Here is a 16533-nt window from a genome sequence, read left to right on the forward strand (position 1 = left end):
CCGACCCCCTGGGGACGTTGATCCTAGGAACTTCCCAAAGAAAAAGTAACCGCAAGGCAAGATAATCCTCCCCAGGGGCTATAGATTTCCCAACCTTAATTGCTATTAATACTTCATCCCGGGTACTGTCTATGTTAAGTGACCTCCCACTGTTGCCTACTGTAAATATTGGTAGGTACCCATTTACTGTTGGATGAACAATTAAGGATTGGTTCCCAGTCAGTCCCCGGCCACAACCCGTCTTCAGACCAAGTTCATCAATTTTAACATGCTGTTCATTCAAAACAGGAATTTTCTCAAATATAAATAAATATTTTGTATATTACCATATTGTACATATTTAGGCACTGGTTAGGTTTGGAGTTTAGGTTCTGTTAGCGATTATTTGTAATTGCCAACGGGTGAAGCATTTACAGCATTGTGTTCGAACAAAATTCGTCAGCGAAGCACTTGTTCCGGAAGTGTTCGAACGTCATCAGTTGTGAGTCGTGTGTAAACCGTTTTTCATTCATAAACAGCTGGGGTTTGGCGGGTGCATGGAATGGACTTAGGGATTTTTGTTTAGACTTAGAGGACGGGCTGGGCCAGGATACGAACCCAGGCCAAAGTGCTCGCGAAGCTCCAGGCGAGTATGTTAACACTGCGCCGCGGGGACTTTATCAAAGTTCTAACTTCGTTAGAACAAAGTTTTAACTTTGTTAAAACTAACTCTTAACCCATTATATCACTAACGTTTCTGTCATTTACTCACAGGATGGATTTCGGGTCGTAAATAAGAACATAAGAACAAAGGTAACTGCAGAAGGCCTATTGGCCCATACGAGGCAGCTCCTATTCTATAACCACCCAATCCCACTCATATACTTGTCCAACCCGTGCTTGAAACAATCGAGGGACCCCACCTCCACAATGTTACGCGGCAATTGGTTCCACAAATCAACAACCCTGTTACTGAACCAGTATTTACCCAAGTCTTTCCTAAATCTAAACTTATCCAATTTATATCCATTGTTTCGTGTTCTGTCCTGTGTTGATACTTTTAATACCCTATTAATATCCCCCCGGTTATGTCCATTCATCCACTTGTAAACCTCTATCATGTCACCCCTAACTCTTCGCCTTTCCAGTGAATGCAACTTAAGCTTTGTTAATCTTTCTTCATATGAAAGATTTCTAATTTGGGGAATTAACTTAGTCATCCTACGCTGGACACGTTCAAGTGAATTTATATCCATTCTATAATATGGCGACCAAAACTGAACTGCATAATCTAAATGGGGCCTAACTAGAGCAAGATATAGCTTGAGAACCACACCAGGTGTCTTGTTACTAACGCTGCGATTAATAAATCCAAGTGTCCGATTTGCCTTATTACGAACATTTATGCATTGATCCTTTTGTTTTAAATTCTTACTAATCATAACTCCCAGATCCCTTTCGCAATCCGACTTCGCAATCACAACACCATCTAGCTCGTATCTTGTAACTCTATCATCATTACCTAACCTCAGAACTTTACATTTATCAGCATTAAACTGCATCTGCCAATCCTTTGACCATTTCAAAACCCTATCTAGATCAACTTGAAGTGATAGTGAGTCCTCCTCCGAATTAATTTCCCTACCGATTTTCGTATCATCGGCAAATTTGCAAATGTTGCTACTCAAACCTGAATCTAAATCATTTATATATATTATAAACAACAGAGGTCCCAGGATGTATTATTTTGTAAATAATACAAAATAATACAAAATGTTCGGACATTATCCACGGTATTTAAGATGTACTTACGTGTCAACGAAGAAAGCTAATGGCACAAGACTACTAAATTAATCATACTATAAAAGGTGGCCCAATTGTCACTTTACCCTAACACTATTTTCTTCGCGCAATCATATGTAAAATTCAAATAAAAAATAACAATTAAAAATAACATTTTAGTTTGTTATTATAAAAATACATAAATTAAAAAAACTAAAAATTATTTTTTTTTTATTTTTTTTTTATTTATATGATTGCATGTATGAACATGTGTGTATTATGCACCTTGGTGAGATGTTTACTTAATTATTGGTCATATTTTGGATAGAAGTTATAGCAAAAGCAATGTTGCTCACTCATTAATATGTATCCATTAATTTAGGTGCGCGCGCTGTTTTAATATTTTGGATGAGGCTGCGTCGGGGCGACAGCTTCCAGGAAAATAAACATTCACAAAACACAACTTAAACTATATATATCACATATTATAGGCCTAGGTTAAGTTAGGTGACTAGTGACTGCAAGAATATACTACTCGCCCACCAGCATATGTTCCCCTTAACAACCCATTATATCTTCTTGTATATGAATCAATACAATAATAAACATAGTATAACTAGGTTAGGTCTATGTTAAATTTGGCCGAGGAAGGTTATTTTTCTGCTGTGTTACCTGCAGCTCAGGTGATACACATTGTTGACATCGTGAATAACCAATAGTTAATTTTAACAAATAATTTGATATTTGTCTTCAGAATGACTATTTTCTCTACCTTTTTCTGTAGGCCTCGACATAATATTGTTTATTAATTAAATTTAACTAGCACCAGGAGGTCACTTGGTGTATGTATGAGTACTGTTGAGCGCTATATATATATATATATATATATATATATATATATATATATATATATATATATATATATATATATATATATATATATATATATATATATATATACAAACATATAAACAGTATTCAGAAAATTTTGTTATTCAGATTCATTTTGCGAAAATCCAATTTGGCCACCAGTTGGGTAGGCCAAATAGGTAGGCTACGGCTTCTGAATCCGGTCGTTATTTTATACTATGACCGAATCTGTTCCGGCTACGAGAGGCTGCCGCTGGTGCTGTGCGGGTGTTCCCAACTGGCAGCACAGCAAGACTTCACAGCAGGGAAGGTGGCCGGGGTTGGTAATAACACTGGAAACGGGCTGAAGCACGAAGAGGGATTCACGCAGTTATCTGCAGTACGCGTATAAAGCATTTATAAAGGTGCTATTCGAGCAGAAGACGTGAACGAAGCACTGCTCGATAAATTCACGTCATCAGTTGCAGCCCGTCCTCCAAACAAAGATCCAAAAGTGATTCCATCCACCCGCCAAACCCCCTGTTTATGAATGAAAAGCGGTTTACACACTGACTCACAACTGATTTCGTTCGAACACTTCCGGAACAAGTGCTTCACTGACGAGTTTTGTTCGAACCACAATCGCTATAAATGCTTTACCCACGTACTACAAATACAAATAATCGCCAACAGAACCTAAACACCTAACCTATCCTACGCCTATATATACACAATATGCCAATATATTATATTATTAATTTATACTTGAGAAAACTCCCGTTTTGAATGAACAGCATGTTAAAATATATTAATGCGTCTGTGGGGTCGACCGCTGAATGTAATGGACTTGAGTCGAGGACGGGTTGTCAGTTGTGTACAAAATGTTTTTCATTCACAATCAGGGGGGATTAGTGGCTGGATTAATCAACATTCGTCGATAAGGACGGGTTGCATGCAGATGTGGTTTGGTCACAATAGTTCGACAATGTTTTCTTTCAAAACCGTACAGCTCAGTTTATCTTCAGTTAGGATAGTTACGGTTGTGTTTGGTGAGGCTATGTTAGGTCACGTTGACTTGGGCTTTAGGTAGATTGTAAAGTACGTTGGCGAACTGTCTTGTGTATGATGCGACTTGTATCCATGAGACTAAATCTAGCAAAGATGTTGACCAGACCACACACTAGAAAGTGAAGGGACGACGACGTTGCGGTCCGTCCTGGACCATTCTCAAGTCGATTGTGTCACATTACAGTAGCAACGATGTGTAAGCTGTCATTCTGAGTCACATTAGATTATGCATTATAGGTTTTTACAAACTGTTAACTGGACTCTCAATACTTAACAAAATAAATGGATCTGTGAAAACTGGAGGTGAAGTGAACAGAGGGCACTAAAGTGTAAGTGAGTGTTGCTTCACCGCCCTGGCTGTGTGAGTGGCTGTGTTACTCACTGTTACTCACTTCATCACACCTTTCCACATCTTTTACAGACGTGGTCAAGCTACAGGAAGCAAGACTTCGTATAATACAGTTTAAACAATTACTTTACCATTTTAAACTATCTTCTTAATTTTTAACGAAACTATTGGGGTATGAGGAAGGACGCGGCTGAGTATTATTTAGTCTTCTTGTTAAGGTGGGCCAGAGAGCAGGGTCTTGAACGGCAGACAATTGAGAACAGTGCGTGCGCCTGCAGCCCCCTCACCCACAGGGACGCCTGGAGCAACACACAGGGACGCCTGGAGCAACACACAGGGACGCCTGGAGCAACACACACACACAGAGACGCCTGGAGCAACACACACACAGGGACGCCTGGAGCAACACACACACAGGGACGCCTGGAGCAACACACACACACACACAGAGACGCCTGGAGCAACACACACACAGGGACGCCTGGAGCAACACACACACAGGGACGCCTGGAGCAACACACACACACAGGGACGCCTGGAGCAACACACACACAGGGACGCCTGGAGCAACACACACACAGGGACGCCTGGAGCAACACACACACAGGGACGCCTGGAGCAACACACACACAGGGACGCCTGGAGCAACACACACACACAGGGACGCCTGGAGCAACACACACATAGGGACGCCTGGAGCAACACACACACACACACAGAGGACGCCTGGAGCAACACACACACACATACAGGGACGCCTGGAGCAACACACACATAGGGACGCCTGGAGCAACACACACAGGGACGCCTGGAGCAACACACAGGGACGCCTGGAGCAACACACAGGGACGCCTGGAGCAACACACAGGGATCATTACCTGTCTATACTTGCGGGCGACCCAGCAGGCTAAGGCGTGTAGACCCACACACAACGAGAGCATCACCTGCAGTTAACAAACCTCGTCAGCCCATCATGGTTACCTGAAGGCCCTCTATGGCTTATACACCTTTTGTTTACAAACATTTTAACACAAGACTACGGAACACTTCACATCTTTCCCTAGACATTGACTGCATCTGCTCGATGGGCATTTCTTCCTTATCATCAGTTAATACAACACCCTCAGATGATTTTTTGTATCTTTTACTATAATACAATTGCATTAATAATTGCATCAAATGCTGTAGGAATTTACAAAGCTGCTTTATGTAAAGAAAATACACGAAAATAATATAGCTTCTGGAAGATTTCTCTCTACCGGTGAGCAGAAATAGTGAGGGAGTCCTCCCTCCCTCCACCCACTATACTGGAGTCCACCTTCCCTCCACCCACTATACTGGAGTCCTCCCTCCCTCCACCCACTATACTGGAGTCCACCCTCCCTCCACCCACTATACTGGAGTCCACCTTCCCTCCCTCCACCCACTATACTGAAGTCCACCTACCAGTGATAATCTTCAACACGGAGGTTCTTACCGCTCTTTATCTCGAGAATTGGGACCCATGCTTAAGCTATTCACCGCGACTCGACCTTTGTGTGAAGGAGGCAGCATAGCGGAGCAGCGTTGACTCTGTGCGCGAGGGAATGACTGTAAGTGCAAAATACTCACCTTAAAAAACAGAGTATACTATCAACATCAAGGGGGGGCGGGGTCAAGACATTTCAACATTCGCCCTCTGAACGTGAGGGCCATAACTAGGCGACCTCTCACGATGTTTAAAAGGAAAACTTGATAAATTTGTCCAAAATATATGAGGTTAACCGGGCTGTGAATCACAAGTTAGCCAGCGAGCTGTGGCGTCCAGCAGCCCGGCTGTTGAGTGGTTGTCAAGCGTTGTTTGATACCTCACAACTCCCAAATTAGATGGATTATTCAACACTAATTTGGTATTCTTGTCTATTGACTAACCTAAAGTAGCTATAAAATAACCTTTTTTTACACATGAAAAATGTTTACTTTTTTTACACATGTAACAAAAATGTAAACTTAATCCAGCCAATGCCTTACACCCAAACTAACCCTCGGTCCCTCCTCCTGTTTAGTTAGTACTTATAGTACTAACTATATAACTATAACTTATAGTACTATAGTACTTATATGTACTATAGTCCTACCTCTCCCCCCCCCCAGCTTATGTACACTTACCACTCAAAAATATACCGCCACAAATGCAAAGAACAATTTCAACGCTCTTATCAAATTAATAACAAATCGCAAATATATTAAATTCGTTTTGTAACTGGTTGGCGGCCATTTATACCACACAGTCAGTTCAAGAATTTAAAAATCTTTTTAATTAACGATTTTAACACAAATTTGTATTCGTAGATTTGAAGCACAAACCCACACTAACATTAAGTAATACGTGTATACATAAAATTATACAGCTAATTTACATTACAAAAATAATTAAAACGGAAGTAGTATAGTGACTATAAATACAAATAGCCATAAAACTGACAATAATACAGTAATGGTAATGTGAAGATTATGTGGCCAATCACGTTCTTTGTAAACAATCATTAGAGCTCCTGGTGTGCCCTCGGTCGTGGTGGGCGGCCGGCTTCTGCTCTGCCGGGGGACACTGGATGACTTTTTGCGTTTTAGTTGGGGGGCAGAGTTATGGTGGTGTTCTCTGTGAGGGGCGGGGCCGGTGCTTGTCCCCCTGAGGGACTCCCGGGGCTCCCCAATCATCTGCCTGACTGTGAGTTTATTTGCCGTATGGCATATTAGTTTCTAGTGATTGGCGTCACTCGTTTCGCGATTTGGCTTGGCGTTCCACCTTTCCAAGCTTCGCGATTCACCCCTAATGGGTACGCCAGGGGGCATCCCATCCCACGATCGTCGTCCCCCCTAAATCAACAACTCCTAGACAGTACTGATACAGTTTTCCTAATGTTTCACATAACGCCAGTTGTAATACTTAAGAGGTGAAAGAGTGCATGCAATACGACTTGTGCTGACCTGGCATGGATGTTGCAGGGGGGCCACGCCCCCACCCGGGGCTCCGCGGAGTCCTGCCTCCCTCAGCTATGGCGCACTTCTCTAACACAACACTATAACCGTCGTAAATAAAAGTTCGCAGTAAAAGTTCGGATAAGATCGATTTAGTTCGAAGAATTTGGGAAGGTTCGTTGGGGCTCAGCAGCGGGACACACGCACAGCAACACACGCGCACACACACTGCCACCTCCCTGCCCACGCCCGCCCCCTGTTCTCATGCCCACGCCCCCTCGTGACAGAAAGCCACACCTCTCGCTGGCACGCCACCTCTCGCACCAGCAAGGCACAGCTTCCTCATACCAGCAAGTTAGTATTAGGCCACGCCTCCTGTCGCCAGCAATTAGCCACGCCTCCTAGTGCCTGTAAGCCACGCCTCCTAGTTCTAGCGCCTGTAAGCCACGCCTCCTAGTCCTAGCGCCTGTAAGCCACACCTCCCAGTCCTAGTGCCTGCAAGCCACGCCTCCCAGTCCTAGCGCCTGTAAGCCACGCCTCCCAGTCCTAGCGCCTGTAAGCCACGCCTCCTAGTCCTAGCGCCTGTAAGCCACGCCTCCCATGTCCTAGCGCCTGTAAGCCACGCCTCCTAGTCCTAGCGTCTGTAAGCCACACCTCCCAGTCCTAGCGCTGTAAGCCACACCTCCTAGTCCTAGCGCCTGCAAGCCATGCCTCCTAGTCCTAGCGCCTGCAAGCCATGCCTCCTGTCCTAGCGCCTGTAAGCCACGCCTCCTAGTCCTAGTGTCTGTAAGTCACGCCTCCTGGCGCCAAAAATCCACACCCCTCTCCACACCAGGAAGCCACACCTTAAGTCACTATGCTACAGGCCACGCCTCCTCACGCTAAAAGCAAGCGACACTTGGTACCAACAAGCCACAGCCATCTCACACACACACCCAAACTCCACCTCCTCACCCCCGGTCCCCAGTTACTGCTGGTACAGACGCGAACAGCAAAGGAACGGTGCCCAGTCGTCCCACGTTGTCCAATCTTCGACCCTGTCGCACAAGGAGACGAGTGCTAATCCCGGCAACTCCCGAATCGTTTCTAATATTGTCAAACAAATTGTCTTGTAAGAAAAATTTAGACATAGAAGCCTAGCGTCCAAGCAAATAGTGACTGAAAAAAGAGAACAAAATTATCATCAGAGGAAACACGCTAAGATTCTATGGCACAATAACAAATTAATCAGACTTGCCTGTATACCGTAACACTGAAGATTGCTTATACAGGAGTAGATATTAAACTCTTATTCACTGAGCATTTTATCTAGCGACAGTGTACAGAAATTTGGCGTAAAAACAAATCTTTCTCTCATTGGGTGTCTGGACAACCGACTACGCTACCTACCATAGATGCATGTGTGTGTGTGTATAATTAATTTGTTTTGTTGGAGAAAGGAAGCCTGTGTGTATATTTATACTTCAGGTTTATATCGAGGTCGAGTGTTGTGGGGTTGCAACTCTCCCCCAGGATGCAACCCCACAAAAGTTGCCAAACTCCGGGGTACCTATTTACTGCAAGATGAACAGATGTATTAGGTGAAAGGAAACGTGCCCAACCATTTCTGTCACGCCCGATAATCGAACTTAAGATCCCCGATTTTGAGTCGAGAACGAAGGGAATTGAATGGGAAAACAGCGAAATTTGGACAATATGGAGCAGGCTTCTTTTCCTTCAATTATTTGTTGGTACAGTATTGTGTACTCACCTAGTTGTGCTTGCGGGGGTTGAGCTCTGGCTCTTTGGTCCTGCCTCTCAACAGTCAATCAACTGTGTGGTATTGGTATGACGCCCAGTTAGATAAGGGTTGGGGGGGGGGATGAGAGTGGTTATGCGAGTAGCAAAACTGGATGTTAGGATGTGGTAAAAGAATATATATAAAATGGGAGAAAAAATATACTGATCTCTCGAGAGATCAGTGACGCAGAATATTATAAAGTATTTTCTATCTTGTTATTAAAAAAAAAAATATATATCAAATAAACTTAATCAAGTGTTAGTATGTTTGTATTTTATTTTATGCATATAGCAATACACCCGTATTTTGTTTGGGGGGGGGAGGGGGGGTATTTCCATAATTTTGCTAAATTGTTCGACATGTGACTTCCTTAAAGATGCTTCCTTACGTTTAAGGATGTAACTCGCCAACAATCATGTGAAGTTGGAATAAAATTGATCAATATCTACTGGTTGAGCAGTCATTGTACTGCATCATTTTACAGTACTCAAAAGTACAATTGATTTTTTTTTAAATTCTGAACTTTTGTTATTTCTGAACCAGTTTTCATTAATTTTACATATATTCTTCATCCATAGTTGCACAATTTGGAAAGAACAAGTTTTATTTTTCAAATAACATTTTGAGTTACAGATTTTAAAATTGACAAGTTTCAAGCAACATTATGGGCCTCGTTCAATAATATATTGTTCAGCAACAAATAATTTTTATGTAATACTGTACTCTCTTTCAGAATGTTACTACATGTACTTTAGACTCTATTCTACTAGTTAAATTTATTACATGTACACTGTACTTTAAAATTCATTAGAGATTACCGGTATATAATCTTCGAATTATTTCATTGTGACCACTTCTTTTCTGTTTCCTTTTGGATTACAATGTTGAAACTCAGGATGGACATATATTATATACGTTAGCTTATGTAAATAAATTTTCGATAGAATTGGATGCAAAAATTTCGTAAAAATTCGGTAAAGTTTTGTAAGAATTGGATGTACAGTATTTTAATGTTACCCATAAGAATAAATGTGATTTGGGGCATTACAATACTGTCCAGGAAACACTGCTCCATTCACCTCCTTCCCCAATGTCAATGGTTAAAGAAAAAGCTGTACACAGTATTGACTCATGATGAATTACCTGCCTTAGAATACTAGAACTTCTGAATCCATCTTAGATAAGACTTGCATAGAATATTTAGAATATCACACCTTTACGCTCACATTTAGCTTCTATAAATATATTTTAATACCAATATTTTGTAGATAATATAAACACAGTAAATAACTGATTATAAACATGATTGAACTGCCAACAGGCCCAAAAAGAGACAAGTGCCCTTGAAAGTCCATTTTTATTTTTAATTGTCATAATAAATCTCGTAAGAATGATATTATCTTCAATAGACAGCTTTTTTGACCATGTCGTAGCTCAGTCGATTAAGGCAGCGTCTGGGATGCTCTTGGACGCAGGTTCGAATCCTCGTCACGGCCCTTGTGGATTTGTTCATCTTCAATAGAATTGGGTGGCAACCACCGGCCTGGTCGGAAGCTCCTGAGGTCTCTCCGCTCCTGGCTAGTGTTTACGTAAGTTGGGTGATTGCTGTTTGCCCTGTCCTGCCTGGTGGTGGTTTGCCACTGACAGGGTGACGTTTGGCTTTGTCATGGGGACTTCTCGGCCTCCAGTGAAGAGGACGTCGTCGGCTGGTCTGGCATTTACGGTGCCGGTGGACCATCTGTTGGTTGGTGTCGCCCTGGTGGACGTGCTTCATGTGCAGCTGTCAGACTTAGTGGGCGTCCAGCTGCTTCAGGCAATAACGAATTGTAAAATCACTTTCAATAGAAACATAATTGAATCTGCTTTAATACAAATTTCAAAATCATGTAATTTGAACATTAGTAGTGGTTTGTATAATTTAGATACATTTTTGATTGATCAGTTAAAGAGCGATTTGAGTAGGATCATTGATGCACATTTGTCTCACTAATATCTTGTTAATATCCACTATCTTATCCTATTAATATCCATGTATGGGCCTATTGGCCCATACGATGCAGCTCCTATTTATATTCACCAAATCCCATTCATATTTTTGTAATTGTACCTCACTTCACCTCTCTCCTGCCTATGTATGTCCAAATCTACTGACTTGTAACTCATCTGTAGAGTTCAACCAATATACTCACTACAGCCTCTCATTAGCTTAATGGGATCACTAATTAGCACTAATTACACAAGCTATAATCCTGTCCCTATTTACAGGTAACATTTTTTCCATCCTGATGGAGGAAGCTGTGTAGTCACCCAATATAAGCAAGGAGTGCATTTACAAGATTGTAATTACTATACTATGTATCCTCACAATCCCAATGTACCTTCTTGTATATATATAAAAAAAAAAGCTACAATGCTCTCGCTCCTCATCGTGTTCAGACATTCACTATTCCCCATCGAGTCACCACGCTCTCCCGCATAGAGCTCCGCGACTCCGGCCTCAGCTCTCTGCACTGCTCCAAGCTCCGTATCAACCTCTACGACACTAATGTATCCAAGACTACTGAATAAATATGAAACCCACTAAACACTGTATCTGATCTACTCAAGAACGTAAGATAATCGTACGTTACACATCCTTCTGAAGATGTATTATTAAATACGAAAGTACTTAAGGAAATTCCTGCTTCAATTCTTCCTCCGGGGTCTGACACTGTCACGTTTTCATCATGTGTTAATCTTCGTGATTTACACACACACACACATACATTTATATATATATATATATATATATATATATATATATATATATATATATATATATATAATGTAATGTCGTACCTAGTAGCCAGAACGCACTTCTCAGCCTACTATGCAAGGCCCGATTTGCCTAATAAGCCAAGTTTTCCTGAATTAATATATTTTCTCTAATTTTTTTCTTATGAAATGATAAAGCTTCCCATTTCATTATGTATGAGGTCAATTTTTTTTTATTTGAGTTAAAATTAACGTAGATATATGACCGAACCTAACCAACCCTACCTAACCTATCTTTATAGGTTAGGTTAGGTTAGGTAGCCGAAAAAGTTTGGTTAGGTTAGGTTAGGTAGGTTAGGTAGTCGAAAAACAATTAATTCTTGAAAACTTGGCTTATTAGGCAAATTGGGCCTTGCATAGTAGGCTGACAAGTGCGTTCTGGCTATTAGGTATATATATATATATATATATATATATATATATATATAATATATATATATATATATATTATATATATATATATATATATATATTATATATATATATATATTATATATATATATATATATATATAATATATATATATATATATATATATATATATATATATATATATATATATATATATATATATATATATATATATATATATATATATATATATATATATAATATGGAAGGGAGTACCACCTCTAGCTGGAAGAAGGGGGACCCATAGCCTCGGAGGAAACCACGCATAACGCATTAGAGGGAATGTTTAGATCCCCTCCAATACAGTTTCTGTGTGCTTTTCTCCTACCACCCCCTTCCTTTTTTATTTTTTGTGCTTTATTATGCATTTGATGGTTACAAGATATACATGGGTTGATACAAAAATAATAATGCAAAAAGGTGCTTAAAGGTTATGGATCTCTTGAAAAACACAACAATGGGAAACATTGATGAATGTCACAGACGGATTCGATCATTGTTGCAAGTCAAACACTTCTTCGAATTCCTCTGAAGTTGGACTAATATATATATATATATATATATATATATATATATATATATATATATATATATATATATATATATATATATATATATATATATATATATATATAGACAGACCATTCAGGCTTGTTCGCATTTGTGTTCCTCACGTGTGCCCCAAAGAATGAGGTGATTTGGTGAAATGCTATGCCCAAGATTACCATCCGAGTTGCCGTCGGGGAAGTGGCTCAAATAGCCTCGGCTATCACTTCCTTTTGACGGCCGTGATGGTCAAGCGGATTAAGGCGCCCTGTAGTTACCAGTTGTGTTGCTTCTGGGAGTATGGGTTCGAGTCACTTCTGGGGTGTGAGTTTTCATTCGCATATAGTCCTGGGGACCATTCAGGCTTGTTCGCATATATATATATATATATATATATATATATATATATATATATATATATATATATATATATATATATATATATATATATATATATATGTCGTACCTAGTAGCCAGAACGCACTTCTATGCCTACTATGCAAGGCCCGATTTGCCTAATAAGCCAAGTTTTCCTGAATTAATATATTTTCTCTAACTTTTTTTCTTAAGAAATGATAAAGCTACCCATTTCATTATGTATGAGGTTAATTTTTTTTTATTGGAGTTAAAATTAACGTAGATATATGACCGAACCTAACCAACCCTACCTAACCTAACCTAACCTATCTTTATAGGTTAGGTTAAGTTAGGTAACCGAAAAAGTTAGGTTAGGTTAGGTTAGGTAGGTTAGGTAGTCTAAAAACAACTAATTCATGAAAACTTGGCTTATTAGACAAATCGGGCCTTGCATAGTAGGCAGAGAAGTGCGTTCTGGCTATTAGGTACGACATATATATATATATATATATATATATATATATATATGTCGTACCTAGTAGCCAGAACTCACTTCTCAGCCTACTATGCAAGGCCCGATTTGCCTAATAAGCCAAGTTTTCATGAATTAATGTTTTTTCGTCTACCTAACCTACCTAACCTAACCTAACCTAAGCTTTTTTTGGCTACCTAACCTAACCTTACCTATAAATATAGGTTAGGTTAGGTTAGGTAGGGTTGGTTAGGTTCGGTCATATATCTACGTTAATTTTAACTCCCATAAAAAAAAATTGACCTCATACATAGTAAAAGGGTAGCTTTATCATTTCATAAGAAAAAAATTATAGTAAATATATTAATTCAGGAAAACTTGGCTTATTAGGCAAATCGGGCCTTGAATAGTAGGCTGAGAAGTGAGTTCTGGCTACTAGGTACGACATATATATATATATATATATATATATATATATATATATATATATATATATATATATTGTTATAGTTATCTCCTGCATTGCAGTAGATTCGGCCTGTTCCTTACCACCAACGTATCTGCATGCTCCAACATCAAGATTCAACAACAATACATGCCAAAATGTATTGTCTAGTTACATCTCCCCCCCCCCTCGACCCTACAGAACCCTAGACACCTGCACCTTCTGTCTTGCCGGTTAACCAGATGCCACCAGCTAACTACCTCTCTCGCTCGTTTAACGGCAAAACTTCTTGTTACCAACTCCAGTATTCACGCCAAATATAACGTCACAGCCCATATAAGAAATCCTGCCAGTGTCCAGCGCGTCAGATTACTCTAGTGCTCATTGCTGGCGCAGCTACTCTCACCTCCGGGTGACGGTAGATGCACATAGCATTTTTGTATAAAGTATTACCTGCACCTTTGTTATTAGCGTTAATTTCACATGTGTATATTTCTCTTTTGATTGTGTTTAAGCTAAGTGGATAAGGGGTTTTGTTTTCATTGTTACTTGTCAGTTTGTGTAAAATTAAAGTAATTTTTTGTTATATTAAATGTTTAAAGTTTTTATTTTCTGGTTTTCACACGGTAAAGATATCAAGCAGTTTTTTTTTACTTTGTTTCTCTTTTTTTTTTTGTTAATGTGTGATTGGCACACCTGCCAGCATAGTTACTGCTCTATTCCAGATACTCGTCACAATATATATGATTAACAGTGTTTAATGGAAGCAGTCATTCCTGTATCTTCTTGAAGTTATCTTGAGATAATTTCGGGGCTCAGCGTTCCTGCGGCCCGATCCTTGACCAGGCTTCCTTTTTGTTACACACCCCCAGGAAGCAACCCGTAGCAGCAGTCTAGCTCCCAGGTACCTATTTACTGCTAGGTAACAGGGGCATCAGGGTGAAAGAAACTCTGCCCATTTGTTTCCACCTCCACTGGTGATTGAACCCGGAACCTCAGGACTACGAATCCGAAGCGCTGTCCACTCAGCTGTCAGGCCCTGTATTCTAGACCTGTGTTACTGAATATGATCAACAGAGTTATACCAATGATTCTAGCATGCATCTTTTCTTAACTCTGAAAGAAAGTAAAATTTTAACTTTCTTCCTAAAAGAAGAAAACAAGAAATATAGAGAAGATTCATGCTAGAATCATTGATCTAACCATTTTCTCATATTTTTTTATTTAGCTTTGACCAAATGATAGAAGTCCTTTGGACCAATTATCCAGAGTTCAAAGACAAATGTAAAACTATAGAATGTAGTGTACTGTGACCAAGTTTATGATGGGAATATTTTCACAAAATGTAAGACATGAGGAGCAAGCCATTATGACAATATAGCACTGGCAAGGGGTTAGGATAAGGAATGGTACCCAACCACCTGGACCGTCAGGAATTGAATGCCGACATGCATGAAGCGAGACCGTTGCTCTACCATCCAGCCCAAGTGGTTGGGCAAGCTTTGTTTTCCTCAAATATTCGTCACTGGCAAGGTCCAGATACCAATGTGTGATATATGGTGTGCAGTCTTAACTCCACACACATCCTGCAGAACACGAGCAAGGATCCCACTGCTAAACTGTGGCCAATTTGAATGAGTTATTTTAGCCTTTAGCTATAAACCTAATTTAAAGAAATATAAATCTTTAACATATACTGTACCATACTTTTACTACAGCTCAATATTCACTACCCAACAGTTTGTAAAGTAGCTCCTTTAACATTAGTACCTGTACAGTATTTCTCTTACTCACAGCACTTTAAGTAATAATTAAAAAGATAACTTCACCATAATTTTGCATTTGCTATATGATATTAGAAAAATCTTAAAAAAAAACAAAATACATACAGTACTACCATTTTCTCCTTTCCCACAAACAAGTAAATTAACCCCAAGTGCAGAGATATACTACATGCTGCTCAAGATTATACCGTTTAAATGCAAATGTTAAAACAAAAACAAACTTGGTTCTGGAGCACTGTTTTACATTTTCAAAATAAGGAGAGGATAGAAGGGGCACTCTGTAGGTGCTAACTCCCATCAAAGAGTATGCAAAGCTCTTGTTACTGAAACTTTTACTGACAATCACAGAGTTCTCGACATTCTAAGCAATTATTTCAGCATACTTTGTTATGAACAAATGCAAAATTTAATATTATTAATTTGTATCCTTGTGCTTGTTAATGGAAAAAAAATGATTTAATCCATTTAAGACAAAGTACAATATATATGTATTGTGGCAACAACTATTTACAAAAAATTTTAGGTTCATGTTTAAGGCTACAGTGACTCCAGTGCTAATGAAAACACTGTTAGCAGATAACTGTCTACATTTATTTTCTCCTTGGAGCTTATATTTTCTGCAGCACCTCATTCTCTTCTTTCCCCCACACTCTCAAAGGAAAACCCTCCAGGTTTTCACAGATTTTAATTTTCCAATTCTGTACTGTAAGAGTTTGGTATTGCAATCCAAATTCCAGCAACTTGAATCCTCAGGTAATCCAAATGAATTCGTGTTCATCGCATGTAATCCAAATGAATGGCAGGAGAAAACAGGTCGTGGTGCAAAAATGGGTGAATTTGTTCATTTCTGGACATTCCTGGTAAGAAATCCAACTAAGTTGAATATTCGGCTAATTCAAATGGGGGTGGGTCCCCCCATATAATTTTGATTACTTAGCG

The 16533-nt window shown here is 39.7% G+C and overlaps 1 long non-coding RNA gene across 1 annotated transcript in view; it reads right to left on the bottom strand.

Annotated features, from left to right (window-relative positions):
- The window catches only part of LOC123765544 (uncharacterized), a 53055-nt gene extending 45825 nt beyond the window's left edge, over positions 1 to 7230 (bottom strand). The window contains exons 1-2 of the long non-coding RNA XR_006773731.2: positions 6995 to 7230; positions 4906 to 4971 (exon numbers count right to left, since the gene is read on the bottom strand). This is a non-coding gene — a long non-coding RNA (uncharacterized lncRNA). The remainder of the gene's footprint in view (positions 1 to 4905; positions 4972 to 6994) is intronic.
- Positions 7231 to 16533: the final 9303 nt, after the last annotated feature.

Source organism: Procambarus clarkii, chromosome 30, assembly GCF_040958095.1.
Source record: "Procambarus clarkii isolate CNS0578487 chromosome 30, FALCON_Pclarkii_2.0, whole genome shotgun sequence".
Taxonomy (NCBI): Eukaryota; Metazoa; Arthropoda; class Malacostraca; order Decapoda; family Cambaridae; genus Procambarus; species Procambarus clarkii.